This window comes from Phocoena phocoena, chromosome X, assembly GCF_963924675.1.
Source record: "Phocoena phocoena chromosome X, mPhoPho1.1, whole genome shotgun sequence".
Lineage (NCBI taxonomy): Eukaryota > Metazoa > Chordata > Mammalia > Artiodactyla > Phocoenidae > Phocoena > Phocoena phocoena.
In genome coordinates this window covers 64,839,358-64,855,452 of record NC_089240.1, presented here as the reverse complement: position 1 = coordinate 64,855,452, position 16,095 = coordinate 64,839,358, and positions in this window count along the sequence as shown.

Sequence of the window (16,095 nt, the reverse complement as noted above, 5' to 3'; positions counted from 1 at the left end):
CCCCATAGGGCCAAATCAGTCTTGAGGGATAAAAGCAGAGCTGGAGGAATCAGACTCCCAGACTTCAGGCTATACTACAAAGCTACAGTAATCAAGACAATATGGTACTGGCACAAAAACATAAACATAGATCAATGGCACAAGAGAGAAAGCCCAGAGATAAACCCACACACACCTATTGTCAATTAATCTATGACAAAGCAGTCAAGGGTATACAATGGAGAAAAGACAGGCTCTTCAATAAGTGGTGCTGGGTGAACTGGACAACTCCATGTAAAAGAAAGAAATTAGAACAATCCCTAACACCATACAGAAAAATAAACTCAAAATGGATTCGAGACCTAAATATAAGACCAGACACTATAAAACTCTTAGAGGAAAACAGGAAGAACACTCTTTGACATAAATCACAGCAAGATCTTTTCTGATCCACCTCCTAGAGTAATGGAAATAAAAACAAAAATAAACAAATGGGATGTAATGAAACTTCAAAGCTTCTGCACAGCAAAGGAAACTATAAACAAGACGGAAAGACAACCTTCAGAATGGGAGAAAATATTTGCAAACGAATCAGTGGATAAAGGTTTAATCTGCAAAATATATAAGTAGCTCATGCAGCTCAATATTAAAAAAACAAACAACCCAATCCAAAAATGGGCCAAAAACCTAAATAGACATTTCTCCAAAGAAGACATACAGATGGCCAAGAAGCACATGAAAAGCTGCTCAACATCACTAATTACTAGAGAAATGCAAATCATAACTACAATGAAGTATCACCTCACACCAGTTAGAATGGGCATCATCAGAAAATCTACAAACAACAAATGCTGGAGGGGGGACCTTGAAGATGGCGGAAGAGTAAGACGCGGAGATCGCCTTCCTCCCCACGGATACACCAGAAATACATCCACACGTGGAACAACTCCTACAGAACTCCTACTGAAGGCTGGCAGAAGACCTCAGACCTCCCAAAAGGCAAGAAACTCCCCACGTAACTGGGTAGGGCAAAAGAAAAAACAGAGACAAAAGAATAAGGACGGCACCTGCACCAGTGGGAGGGAGCTGTGAAGGAGGAAAAGTTTCCACACACTAGGAAGCCCCTCCGCGGGCGGAGACTGCGGGAGGCAGAGGGGGAAGTTTCGGGACTGCGGAGTAGTGCACAGCGACGGGTGCGGAGGGCAAAGCGGGGAGATTCCTGCACAGACGATCGGTGCCGACCGGCACTCACCAACCCGAGAGGCTTGTCTGCTCACCCGCCGGGGCGGGCGGGGCTGCGAGCTGAGGCTCGGGTTTCGGACAGAGCTCAGGGAGAGGACTGGGGTTGGCGGCTTGAACATAGCCTGAAGGGGTTAGTGCACCACGACTAGCCGGGAGGGAGTTCGGGGAAAAGCCTGCACTGGCCGAAGAGGCAAGAGACTTTTTCTTCCCTCTTTGTTTCCTGGTGCGCGAGGAGAGGGGTTTAAGAGCGCTGCTTAAAGGAACTCCAGAGACGGGCGCGAGCCGCGGCTGAGGGCGCGAGCCCCCGAGACGGGCGCGAGCCCCCGAGACGGGCGCGAGCCGCGGCTGAAAGCGCGAACCCCAGAGACGGGCGCGAGCCGCGGCTAAAAGCGCGAACCCCCGAGACGGGCGCGAGCCGCGGCTGAAAGCGCAAACCCCAGAGACGGGCGCGAGCCGCGGCTAAAACCGCGGAGCCCAGAGACGGGCGGGAGACGCTAAGGCTGCTGCTGCCGCCACCAAGGGGCCTGTGTGCGAGCACAGGTCACTCTCCACACCCCTCTTCCGCGGAGCCTGTGCAGCCCGCCACTGCCAGGTTCCCGGGATCCAGGGACAACTTCCCCGGGACAGCGCACGGCGGGCCTCAGGCTGGTGCAACGTCACGCCGGCCTCTGCCGCAACGTCACGCTGCCTCTGCGGCCGCAGGCCGGCCCCGCACGCAGTGCCCCTCCTTCCCCCATCCCCCAACCCCCGGCCTGAGTGAGCCGGAGGCCCCAAATCAGCGGCTCCTTTAACCCCGTCCTGTCTGAGCGAAAAAACAGACGCCCTCCAGCGACCTACACGCAGAGGCAGGGCCAAATCCAAAGCTGAGCTCCTGTGAGCTGTGAGAACAAAGAAGAGAAAGGGAAATCTCTCCCAGCAGCCACAGAAGCAGCGGATTAAAGCTCCACAATCAACTTGATATACCCTGCATCTGTGGAATACCTGAATAGACAAGGAATGATCCCAAATTGAAGAGGTGGAATTTAGGAGCGAGATCTATGATTTTTTTCCCTTTTCCTCTTTTGGTGAATGTGTACGTGTATGCTTCTGTGTGACATCTAGTCTGTATACTCTAGCTTCCACCATTTGTCCTAGGGCTCTATCCGTCCATGACTTTTTTTAAAAAATTCCTTTTCTTAATAATTAAGTTTAATTGTAATAACTTTATTATACTTTACCTTCGTTCTTTCTTTCTTTCCTTCCTTCCCTCCCTCCTTTAGACAACGAATCACCCCAAACTGAGGAGGTGGTCTCAGGGAGCAGGATTTATGATTTTTCCCCCTTTACCTATTTTTGTGAAGGTGTATGTGTATGCTTCTGTGTAAGATTTTCTCTGTATAGCTTTGCTTCCAACATTTGTCCTAAGGTTCTATCCATCCCTTTTTTTTTTTCTAAATATTTTTTAATTCAATAACTATATTATACTTTATTTTATTTTTACTGTATCATCTTTCTTTCTGTCTTTTTTTTCCTTCTTTCCCTCCTTCCTTCCTTCCTCCCTCCCTCCCTCCCTCCTTTCTTTCCTTCTTTGCTTCTTTCTTCCTTCCTTCCTTTCCTCCTTTCCCTCTTTTTTACTCATAATTCTACTAATTCTCCCTACTTTTTCTCCCTTTTATTCTGAGCTGTGTGGATGAAAGGCTCTTGGTGCTCCAGCCAGGAGTCAGGGCTCTGCCTCTGAGGTAGGAGAGCCAACTTCAGGACACTGGTCAACAAGAGACCTCCCAGCTCCACATAATATTAAACGGTGGAAATATCCCAGAGACCTCCATCTTAACACCAGCACCCAGCTTCACTCAACGACCAGCAAGCCACAGTGCTGGACAACCTATGCCAAACAACTAGCAAAACAGGAACACAACCCCACCCATTAGCAGAGAGGCTGCCTAAAATCATAATAAGGCCACAGACACCCCAAAACACACCACCAGACGTGAACCTGCCCACTAGAGAGACAAGATCCAGCCTCATCCAGCACAACACAGGCACTAGTCCCCTCCACCAGGAAGCCTACACAACCCACTGAAACAACCTTAGCCACTGGAGACAGACATCAAAAACAACGGGAACTACGAACCTGCAGCCTGCAAAAAGGAGACCCCAAACACAGTAAGATAAGCAAAATGAGAAGACAAAAAAACACACAGCAGATGAAGGAGCAAGATAAAAACCCACCAGACCTAACAAATGAAGAGGAAATAGGCAATCTACCTGAAAAAGAATTCAGAATAATGATAGTAAGGATGATCCAAAATCTTGGAAGTAGAATGGACAAAATGCAAGAAACAGTTAACAAGGACCTACAAGAACTAAAGATGAAACAAGCAACGATGAACAATGCAATAAATGAAATTAAAATCACTCTAGATAGGATCAATAGCAGAATAACTGAGGCAGAAGAACGGATAAGTGACCTGGAAGATAAAGTAGTGGAAATAACTACTGCAGAGCAGAATAAAGAAAAAAGAATGAAAAGAACTGAGGACAGTCTCAGAGACCTCTGGGACAACATGAAACGCACCAACATTCGAATTATAGGGGTTCCAGAAGAAGAAGAAAGAAAGAAAGGGACTGAGAAAATATTTGAAGAGATTATAGTTGAAAACTTCCCTAATATGGGAAAGGAAATAGTTAATCAAGTCCAGGAAGCACAGAGGGTCCCATACAGGATAAATACAAGGAGAAACACGCCAAGACACATATTAATCAAACTGTCAAAAATTAAATACAAAGAAAGCATATTAAAAGCAGCAAGGGAAAAACAACAAATAACACACAAGGGAATCCCCATAAGGTTAACAGCTGATCTCTCAGCAGAAACCCTACAAGCCAGAAGGGAGTGGCAGGACATACTGAAAGTGATGAAGGAGAATAGCCTGAAACCAAGACTACTCTACCCAGCAAGGATCTCATTCACATTTGATGGAGAAAATAAAACCTTTACAGACAAGCAAAAGCTGAGAGAGTTCAGCACCACCAAACCAGCTTTACAACAAATGCTAAAGGAACTTCTCTAGACACGAAACACAAGAGAAGGAAATGACCTATAGTAGCGAACCCAAAACAATATATAAAATGGAAATAGGAACATACATATCGATAATTACCTTAAATGTAAATGGACTAAATGCTCCCAGCAAAAGACACAGATTGGCTGAATGGATACAAAAACAAGACCCTTATATATGCTGTCTACAAGAGACCCACTTCAGAACTAGAGACACATACAGACTGAAAGTAAGGGGATGGAAAAAGATATTCCATGCAAATGGAAACCAAAAGAAAGCTGGAGTAGCAATTCTCATATCAGACAAAATAGACTTTAAAATAAGGACTATTAAAAGGGACAAAGAAGGACACTACATAATGATCAAGGGATCGATCCAAGAAGAAGATATAACAATTGTAAATATTTATGCACCCAACATAGGAGCACCTCAATACATAAGGCAAATACTAACAACCATAAAAGGGGAGATCAACAGTAACACATTCATAGTAGGGGACTTTAACACCCCACTTTCACCCATGGACAGATCATCCAAAATGAAAATAAATAAGGAAACACAAGCTTTAAATGATACATTAAACAAGATGGACTTAATTGATATTTATAGGACACTCCATCCAAAAACAACAGAATACACATTTTTCTCAAGTGCTCATGGAACATTCTCCAGGATAGATCATATCTTGGGTCACAAATCAAGCCTTGGTAAATTTAAGAAAACTGAAATTGTATCAAGTATCTTTTCCGACCACAACGCCATGAGACTAGATATCAATTACAGGAAAAGATCTGTAAAAAATACAAACACATGGAGGCTAAACAATACACTACTTAATAATGAAGTGATCACTGAAGAAATCAAAGAGGAAATAAAAAAATACCTAGAAACAAATGACAATGGAGACACAACGACCCAAAACCTATGGGATGCAGCAAAAGCAGTCCTAAGGGGGAAGTTTATAGCAATACAAGCCCACCTTAAGAAGCAGGAAACATCTCGAATAAACAACCTAACCTTGCACCTCAAGCAATTAGAGAAAGAAGAACAAAAAAACCCCAAAGCTAGCAGAAGGAAAGAAATCATAAAAATCAGATCAGAAATAAATGAAAAAGAAATGAAGGAAACAATAGCAAAGATCAATAAAACTAAAAGCTGGTTCTTTGAGAAGATAAACAAAATAGATAAACCACTAGCCAGACTCATCAAGAAAAAAAGGGAGAAGACTCAAATCAATAGAATTAGAAATGAAAAAGGAGAAGTAACAACTGACACTGCAGAAATAAAAAAAATCATGAGAGATTACTACAAGCAACTCTATGCCAATAAAATGGACAATCTGGAAGAAATGGACAAATTCTTAGAAATGCACAACCTGCCAAGACTGAATCAGGAAGAAATAGAAAATATGAACAGACCAATCACAAGCACTGAAATTGAAACTGTGATTAAAAACCTTCCAACAAACAAAAGCCCAGGACCAGATGGCTTCACAGGTGAATTCTATCAAACGTTTAGAGAAGAGCTAACACCTATCCTTCTCAAACTCTTCCAAAATATAGCAGAGGGAGGAACACTCCCAAATTCCTTCTACGAAGCCACCATCACCTTGATACCAAAACCAGACAAGGATGTCACAAAGAAAGAAAACTACAGGCCAATATCACTGATGAACATAGATGCAAAAATCCTCAACAAAATACTAGCAAACAGAATCCAACAGCACATTAAAAGGATCATACACCATGATCAAGTGGGGTTTATTCCAGGAATGCAAGGATTCTTCAATATACGCAAATCTATCAATGTGATAAACCATATTAACAAATTGAAGGAGAAAAACCATATGATCATCTCAATAGATGCAGAGAAAGCTTTCGACAAAATTCAACACCCATTTATGATAAAAACCCTCCAGAAAGTAGGCATAGAGGGAACTTTCCTAAACATAATAAAAGCCATATATGACAAGCCCACAGCAAACATCATCCTCAATGGTGAAAAACTGAAAGCATTTCCACTAAGATCAGGAACAAGACAAGGTTGCCCACTCTCACCACTCTTATTCAACATAGTTTTGGAAGTTTTAGCCACAGCAATCAGAGAAGAAAAGGAAATAAAAGGAATCCAAATCGGAAAAGAAGAAGTAAAGCTGTCACTGTTTGCAGATGACATGATACTATACATAGAGAATCCTAAAGATGCTACCAGAAAACTACTAGAGCTAATCAATGAATTTGGTAAAGTAGCAGGATACAAAATTAATGCACAGAAATCTCTGGCATTCCTATATACTAATGATGAAAAATCTGAAAGTGAAATCAAGAAAACACTCCCATTTACCATTGCAACAAAAAGAATAAAATATCTAGGAATAAACCTACCTAAGGATACGAAAGACCTGTATGCAGAAAATTATAAGACACTGATGAAAGAAATTAAAGATGATACAAATAGATGGAGAGATATACCATGTTCTTGGATGGGAAGAATCAACATTGTGAAAATGACTCTACTACCCAAAGCAATCTACAGATTCAATGCAATCCCTATCAAACTACCACTGGCATTTTTCACAGAACTAGAACAAAAAATTTCGCAATTTGTATGGAAACACAAAAGACCCCGAATAGCCAAAGCAATCTTTAGAACGAAAAAAGGAGCTGGAGGAATAAGGCTCCCTGACTTCAGACTGTATTACAAAGCAACAGTAATCAAGACAGTATGGTACTGGCACAAAAACAGAAAGATAGATCAGTGGAACAGGATAGAAAGCCCAGAGATAAACCCACGCACATATGGACACCTCATCTTTGATAAAGGAGGCAGGAATGTACAGTGGAGAAAGGACAGCCTCTTCAATAAATGGTGCTGGGAAAACTGGACAGGTACATGTAAAAGTATGAGATTAGATCACTCCCTAACACCATACACAAAAATAAGCTCAAAATGGATTAAAGACCTAAATGTAAGGCCAGAAACTATCAAACTCTTAGAAGAAAACATAGGAAGAACACTCTATGACATAAATCACAGCAAGATCCTTTCTGACCCACCTCCTAGAGTAATGGAAATAAAAACAAAAATAAACAAATGGGACCTAATGAAACTTCAAAGCTTTTGCACAGCAAAGGAAACGATAACCAAGACCAAAAGACAACCCTCAGAATGGGAGAAAACATTTGCAAATGAAGCAACTGACAAAGGATTAATCTCCAAAATTTACAAGCAGCTCATGCAGCTCAATAACAAAAAAACAAACAACCCCATCCAAAAATGGGCAGAAGACCTAAATAGACATTTCTCCAAAGAAGATATACAGAATGCCAACAAACACATGAAAGAATGCTCAACATCATTAATCATTAGAGAAATGCAAATCAAAACTACAATGAGATATCATCTCACACCAGTCAGAATGGCCATCATCAAAAAATCTAGAAACAATAAATGCTGGAGAGGGTGTGGAGAAAAGGGGACACTCTTGCACTGCTGGTGGGAATGTGAATTGGTTCAGCCACTGTGGAGAACAGTATGGAGGTTCCTTAAAAAACTACAAATAGAATTACCATATGACCCAGCAATCCCACTACTTGGCATATACCCTGAGAAAACCAAAATTCAAAGAGAGTCATGTACCAAAATGTTCATTGCAGCTCTATTTACAATAGCCAGGACATGGAAACAACCTAAGCGCCCATCATCGGATGAATGGATAAAGAAGATGTGGCACATATACACAATGGAATATTACTCAGCCTTAAAAAGAAATGAAATTGAGCTATTTGTAATGAGATGGATAGACCTAGAATCTGTCATACAGAGTGAAGTAAGTCAGAAAGAAAAAGACAAATACCGTATGCTAACACATATATATGGAATTTAAGGGAAAAAAATGTCATGAAGAACCTAGGGGTAAGATAGGAATAAAGACGCAGACCTACTGGAGAACGGACTTAAGGATATGGGGAGGGGGAAGGGTGAGTTTTGACAGGGCGAGAGAGAGTCATGGACATATACACACTAACAAACGTAGTAAGGTAGATAGCTGGGGGGAAGCAGCCGCAAGGCACAGGGATATTAGCTCGGGGCTTTGTGACAGCCTGGAAGGGTGGGATGGGGAGAGTGGGAGGGAGGGAGACGCAAGAGGGAAGACATATGGGAACATATGTATATGTATAGCTGATTCACTTTGTTGTAAAGCAGAAACTAACACACGATTGTAAAGCAATTATACCCCAATAAAGATGTTTAAAAAAAAAAAAAAAAAAAAAAAAAAAAACAAATGCTGGAGTGGGTGTGGAGAAAAGGGAACCCTCTTTCACTGTTGGTGAGAATGTAAATTGATACAGCCACTATGGAGAACAGTATGGAGGTTTCCTAAAAATCTAAAAATAGAATTACCATATGATCCAGCAATCCCACTACTGGGTGTATACCCAGAGAAAACCATAATTCATAAAGACACATGTACCCCAATGTTCATTGCAGCACTATTCACAATAGCCAAAACATGGAAGCATCCTAAATACCCATTGACAGATGAATGGATAAAGAAAATATGGTACATATATGCAATGGAATATTACCCAGCCATAAAAAGGAATGAAATTGGGTCATTTGTTGAGACGTGGATGGATCTAGAGACTGTCATACAGAGTGAAATAAATCAGAAAGTAAAAAGCAAATATTGTATATTAACGCACATATGTGCAACCTAGGAAAATGCTACAAATGAACCGGTTTGCAAGGCAGAAATTGAGACACAGATGTAGAGAACAAACGTATGGACACCAAGTTGGGAAAGCTGCCTGGGGGTGGTGGTGGTGGTGATGAATTGGGCGATTGGGATTGACATGTATACACTGATATGTATAAAATTGATGACTAATAAGGACCTGCTGTATAAAAGAATAAATGAAATAAAATGCAAAAATTAAAAAAATAACTAAAAAAGCAGGGAACAAAAAAAACACTTGAAAACAACAAAAGAAGAAGGTAAAAACAAAATGAAACCAAACAAAAAACCCCACAATATAGAACAAAAAGAAATCAAGAAAACAAGCAAACAAAAACAACACCAAAAAACGAAAAATATAAAAGAACAAAAACAAAAAACAGACAATAAAAAAAAATTTAAAAATATTAAAAAATTTAAAAAGAAAGAAAACACACACACACAAATTCCCTGGGCCCTCTGCTATCAGTATCCTTGCCGCCCTGTGAGCCACTGTGAGCACCTGCCTCCCCAAGAGGCCCTCCAAGACCTGTAGGTATGTCCCTGCACCTGCTGTTTCAGCCCCACATCTGCCTGTGTTCCTACCACTAGAATCCACTCCTGAGACTGCCCTAGTGCACACATGCTGGCACAGACTGGCAGGGTGCAGGTGTTGACAGGCATGGCAGCCAGGGCTGGTACAGCCAGTGTAGGCTTTTGGGAGGCAGTTCTTGGGCCTTCCTGGCCTGCACAGCTGGAGGAGGGTTTTTCTTGAGAGAGCTAGCCTGTTTATGTGTGCACCCCTGTTATTGCCCACAGAGACTGGGGTTGGTGGGTAGGGAAGGGGATTGCAATGGCAGCCCCACCTATTGTGTGCCACTCAACAATGGTTCTTTGATTCTATGGTGGCTCAGGCTTCCTCCACAAACCTTCCTGTCTGTGGCACTCCTCACTCCCATTCCCTCAGGCTGTCTCTTTACCAACAACAGCTGACCCCTCCCTGGGTCCACTCTCCATACCCCTCTTTCAGGCACTCAGCCACCCTCTGCACCAAGAGACACACAACTTAGCCTGGGGTACGCAGGGCTGTGACACGGACCATGCTGGTAGGTCTTAGTATGTCCTACCTTCCACTGACCAGTTGCTGTGTTTCCCTTTGATCCCCTGAACACCCCTCTCTACCCCAGATGATTGCCCCCACTGTGAGGGGGATTTCCTGAGTGTGGTAACCTCTCCTTTCCTCAGGTCCCCATCAGGTGGGCTGTTTCCATCCCAGTTCCTCTTTTCTTTTTTTTTCTTTCTTTCATCCTACCCAGTTGCATGGGGATTTTTCTTGTCCTTTTAGGTGTCAGAGGTCCTGCACTAGTGTTCAGTAGGTGCTCTGTGTGAATTGTTCCATTGGTAGATGTATCCTTTCTTTTTTCAGCTTACGCACCTCCTTTATTCAAATATTTTTGAAGTGTGCCCACCTATAGGACCAAAGGCTCCCCCTGAGGGTTTCTATCTCTGACAAGCCCTGAGTAAGATTTTCCCTGTGCGTGAGGCCTTTCCCAGGCCTAGCCTTCTAAAGACAACCCTTGTCATTTTATAACTTAGCAGATTCATTGTTTCATTATGAAGCTATCAAATAACAGGACACACAAGTAGGCACTCATTTCAAATGTTTAACCATCAATACACACCTGTGTGCACCCACACCAGTCTGTAGAAACCCCAGTGATTTGCATCATACCTTATAGGGAACATAATTGACCTGTGGTCTGCTCATTTTGTTTGCATTGAGTAAGCTTCAGACGACAGTTTGTGTTTGACAGTTCATGCCATTGGGCTGTTGGTTACAGGTCACCTGTTTGCTTTCTTACAATGATTCTCACCGTTTTATTCCACTTGTCTGAAATAGCCCATTCATATAGTGTAAACCTGGGAAAGAAGCCTGCTAGCTCACACCCTGAATAGTCTTTTTTTCTCATATTTTCTTGCTCCAAATATCAGACCTTCGTGTGTTTGTTGGCAGTCTGTATATCTTCTTTGGAGAAATGTCTATTTAGGTCTTCTGCCCATTTTTGGATTGGGTTGTTTGTTTTTTTTGTTATTGAGCTGCATGGGCTGCTTATAAATTTTGGAGTTTAATCCTTTGTCAGTTGCTTCATTTGCAAATATTTTCTCCCATTCTGAGGGCTGTCTTTTGGTCTTCTTTATGGTTTCCTTTGCTGTGCAAAAGCTTTGAAGTTTCATTAGCTCCCATTTGTTTATTTTTATTTCCATTTCTCTAGGAGATGGGTCAAAAAGGATCTTGCTGTGATTTATGTCATAGACTGTTCTGCCTATGTTTTCCTCTAAGAGTTTGATAGTTTCTGGCCTTACATTTAGGTCTTTGATCCATTTTGAGCCTATTTTTGTGTATGGTGTTAAGGAGTGATCTAATCTCATACTTTTACATGTACTTGTCCAGTTTTCCAAGCACCACTTATTGAAGAGGCTGTCCTTTCTCCACTATACATTCCTGCCTCCTTTATCAAAGATAAGGTGACCATATGTGAGTGGGTTTATCTCTGGGCTTTCTATCCTGTTCCATTGATCTATCTTTCTGTTTTTGAGCCAGTACCATACTGTAGAGGCATGGACATATATACACTACCAAACATAAGGTAGATAGCTAGTGGGAAGCAGCCGCATAGCACAGGGAGATCAGCTTGGTGCTTTGTGACCACCTGGAGGGGTGGGATAGGGAGGGTGGGAGGGAGGGAGACACAAGAGGGAAGAGATATGGGAACATATGTGTATGTATAACTGATTCATCTTGTTATAAAGCAGAAACTAACACACCATTGTAAAGCAATTATACTCCAATAAAGATGTTATATATATATATATATATATATATATATATATATATATATATATATATGTTCATTGAGCAAATTTTTGAAAACAATGAACAACTCATTGAAGGAAATAAAAGCCACCTCTGCATGTACACACACACAGAAAAAAAAATCAGACCTTTTTTTGGTGAGTATTAAGTCAGTTGATACCTAACCATAGCACATGGTCATTTAGAAAGAAAACTGAAGCTTTGTTTTCACCCTCTTGGGCAGAATTTTTCAAAGTGTGAAAGAATTGCTATGTTACTTTTTATTTTTTTTTTATTATTTTTATTTTTATTTTTTAAACATCTTTATTGGGGTATAATTGCTTTACAATGGTGTGTTAGTTTCTGCTTTATAACAAAGTGAATCAGCTATACATATACATATGTTCCCATATGTCTTCCCTCTTGCGTCTCCCTCCCTCCCACTCTCCCCATCCCACCCTTCCAGGCTGTCACAAAGCACCGAGCTAATGTGTTTGAGAGATACTTGATATTCCTGGGTGGTATCCTGGCAGCAAAAGTAAGACTTTTGTAGTATCATTCTACATGTCACCCTAACACAGATTATCACATGGAGAAGCGTGATTTACACCACTTCCAAATCATGTATCTTATAGGTAGTCTCGAAAATCCATTCAACTATTAATTCTGTAAATTTGGAATTGGAGTCCTGGATGTCACTGCTTCTAAAGCATCCCTTTACTCACCACGTTTTCTTTCACCCAATGCTATAGGAGTGATTGAATCAGGGAAAACACAGACTTTGAAACTTTTGGTGTTCTGGCCCTAACTCAGAACAGCTCTGTTGGCTCTTACAGTAATAATGGAGCTCCCTCAGGACCGGGTGCTTCCTGTTTATTATAGATATGTATATTTGTTACTACCTTGTGTGTGGTCATTGTGCATTAAATGTCTAATGAATTCAATTTAAACATCAAATAGAGAACTCGTGCAATGGAGAATTCCATGCAAGCAGTGCTCAGATAGGAGGAGTTTGCCTTATGGTCACCTTATCTGAGAGAAAATACACATTTCTTTTCCCTCATCAAAAGTTTGTGATCCAAAAACCTGCTAAAGCAACTCAAGAGGTACAAAACATATCTGGTATGGTCTCTTGGATTTTATCTGCTTATTTTATTATTATTCAAAGTCACAAAAATTATAATCATCTTCATCAGTTCACTCAGTCCCATGTAACTAACATTTTTCTCTTGATCTTTTGTTAGCACTTTTATGAATTCATCAGTTTTCCACTAGATTTCTGAAAATGCTTTTTCATTCAGTTCAGCAGTATAGTCAGTTACCAGAAACCTGTACTTGTCAGAGTCTTTTCCATGAATTTCTTGAAGATGAAACCCTTTTATAGGAACATTTTTGCAAAAGCATCAGAGTACACCCAGAACTGTCTGTAAATGACAAAAGACTTAAAAATGACCACAGTTAGGGCTTCCCTGGTGATGCAGTGGTTGAGAGTCCACCTGCCGATGCAGGGGACGTGGGTTCGTGCCACGGTCCGGGATCCCACATGCCGCAGAGCAGCTGGGCCCGTGAGCCATGGCCTCTGGGCCTGCATGTCCGGAGCCTGTGCTCCGCAATGGGAGAGGCCACAACAGTGAGAGGCCTGTGGAAAAAAAAAATTACCACAGTTAAAGATTTGATGAAAGTTCATAATAGCTCAATTGACAAGGGAATTTATTTATTTATGAGATATACATTTTAAAGTAATAACTAGATTTATGACATAACATTATACCAGAACATATAAGATTTTTAGAAATTTCATGTAATGTCTGAAACATTTATATTAACATAATTCCATACAAATAACCCAAAGAACGTTTAATGTTAGTTGTTTTAGTTTGTTTGTTTCTTTTTTTTTATACTGCACGTTCTTATTAGTCATCAATTTTATACACATCAGTGTATACATGTCAATCCCAATCTCCCAATTCAGCACACCACCATGCCCACCCGACCGTGGTTCCCCACCCCCCTTGGTGTCCACACGTTTGTTCTCTACATGTGTCTCAACATCTGCCCTGCAAACCAGTACATCTGTACCATTTTTCTAGGTTCCACATATATGCGTTAATATATGATATTTGTTTTCCTCTTTCTGACTTACTTCACTCTGTATGACAGTCTCTAGATCCATCCACATCTCAACAAATGACCCAATTTCATTCCTTTTTATGGCTGGGTAATATTCCATTGTGTATATGTACCAAAACTTCTTTATCCATTCATCTGTCGATGGGCATTTAGGTTGCTTCCGTGGCCTGGCTGTTGTAAATAGTGCTGCAATGAACACTGGGGTGCATGTGTCTTTTTGAATTATGGTTTTCTCTGGGTACATGTCCAGTAGTGGGATTGTTGGATCATATGGTAATTCTACTTTTAGTTTCTTAAGGAACCTCCATACTGTTCTCCATAGTGGCTGTATCAATTTACATTCCCACCAACAGTGCAAGAGGGTTCCCTTTTCTCCACACCCACTCCAGCACTTGTTGTTTGTAGATTTTCTGATGATGCCCATTCTAACTGGTGTGAGGTGATACTTCATTTTGTTTTGATTTGCATTTCTCTAATAATTAGTGATGTTGAGCAGCTTTTCATGTGCTTCTTGGCCATCTGTATGTCTTCTTTGGAGAAATGTCTATTTAGGTCTTCGGCCCATTTTTGGATTGGGTTGTTTGTTTCTTAAATATTGAGCTGCATGAGTTGTCTATATATTTTGCAGATTAATCCTTTGTCCATTGATTCATTTGCAAATATTTTCTCCCATTCTGAGGGTTGTCTTTTCATCTTGTTCAAGGTTTCCTTTGCTGTGCAAAAGCTTTGAAGCCTCATTAGGTCCCAATTGTTTATTTTTGTTTTTATTTCCATTACTCTAGGAGGTGGATCAGAAAAGATCTTGCAGTGATTTATGTCAAAGCGTGTTCTTCCGCTGTTTTCCTCTAAGAGTTTTATAGTGTCTGGTCTTATATTTAGGTCTTGAATCCATTTTCAGTTAATTTTTGTGTTTGATGTTAGGGATAGTTCTAATTTCATTCTTTTACATATAGCTGTCCAGTTTTCCAAGCACCACTTATTGAAGAGACTATCTTTTCTCCATTGCATATCTTTGCCTCCTTTGTCATAGATTAGTTGAACATAGGTGCATGGGTTTATCTCTGGGCTTTCTATCTTGTTCCATTTATCTATGTGTCTGTTTTTGTGCCAGTACCATATTGTCTTGATTACTGTAGCTTTGTAGTACAGTCTGAAGTCGGGGCATTTGATACCTCCAGCTCCGTTTTTTTCCCACAAGACTTCTTTGGCTATTCAGAGTCTTTTGTGTCTGTCCACAAATTTTAAGATGATTTGTTCTAGTTCCATAAAAATGCCATCGGTAATTTGATAGGGATTGCATTGAATCTGTAGATTGCTTTGTGTAGTATAGTCATTTTCACAATATGTATTCTTCCAATCCAAGAACATGGTATATGTCTCCATCTGTTGGTATCATCTTTAATTTCTTTCATCAGTGTCTTACAGTTTTCTGCATACAGGTCTATTGTCCCCCTAGGTAGGTTTATTTACAGGTCTATTGTCCCCCTAGGTAGGTTTATTTCTAGGCATTTTATTCTTTTTGTTGCAGTGGTAAATGAGAGTGTTTCCATAGTTTCTATTTCATAATTTTCATCATTAGTGTATAGGAATGTAAGAGATTTCTGTGCATGAATTTTCTATTCTGAAAGTTTACCAAATTCATTGATTAGCTCTAGTAGTTTTCTGGTGGCATTTTTAGGATTCTCTATGTATAGTATCATAATTCTGCAAACAGTGACAGTTTTACTTCTTCTTTTCCAATTTGTATTCCTTTCATTTCTTTTTCTTCTCTAATTGCCAAGGCTAGGACTTCCAAAACCATGTTGAATAATAGTAGTGAGAGTGGACATATTTGTCTAGTTCCTGTTCTTAGAGGAAATGCTTTTAGTTTTTCACCATTGAGAATGATGTTTGCTGTGGGTTTGTCATATATGGCCTTTATTACGTTGAGGTAGGTTCCCTCTATGCCCACTTTCTGGAGAGTTTTTATGATAAATGCATGTTGAATTTTGTCAAAAAGCTTTTTCTGCATTTATTGAGATGATCATATGTTTTTACTCTTCAATTTGTAAATATGGTATATCACATTGATTGATTTGCATATATTGAGGAATCCTTGCATACCTGGGATAAATCCCACTTTATCATGG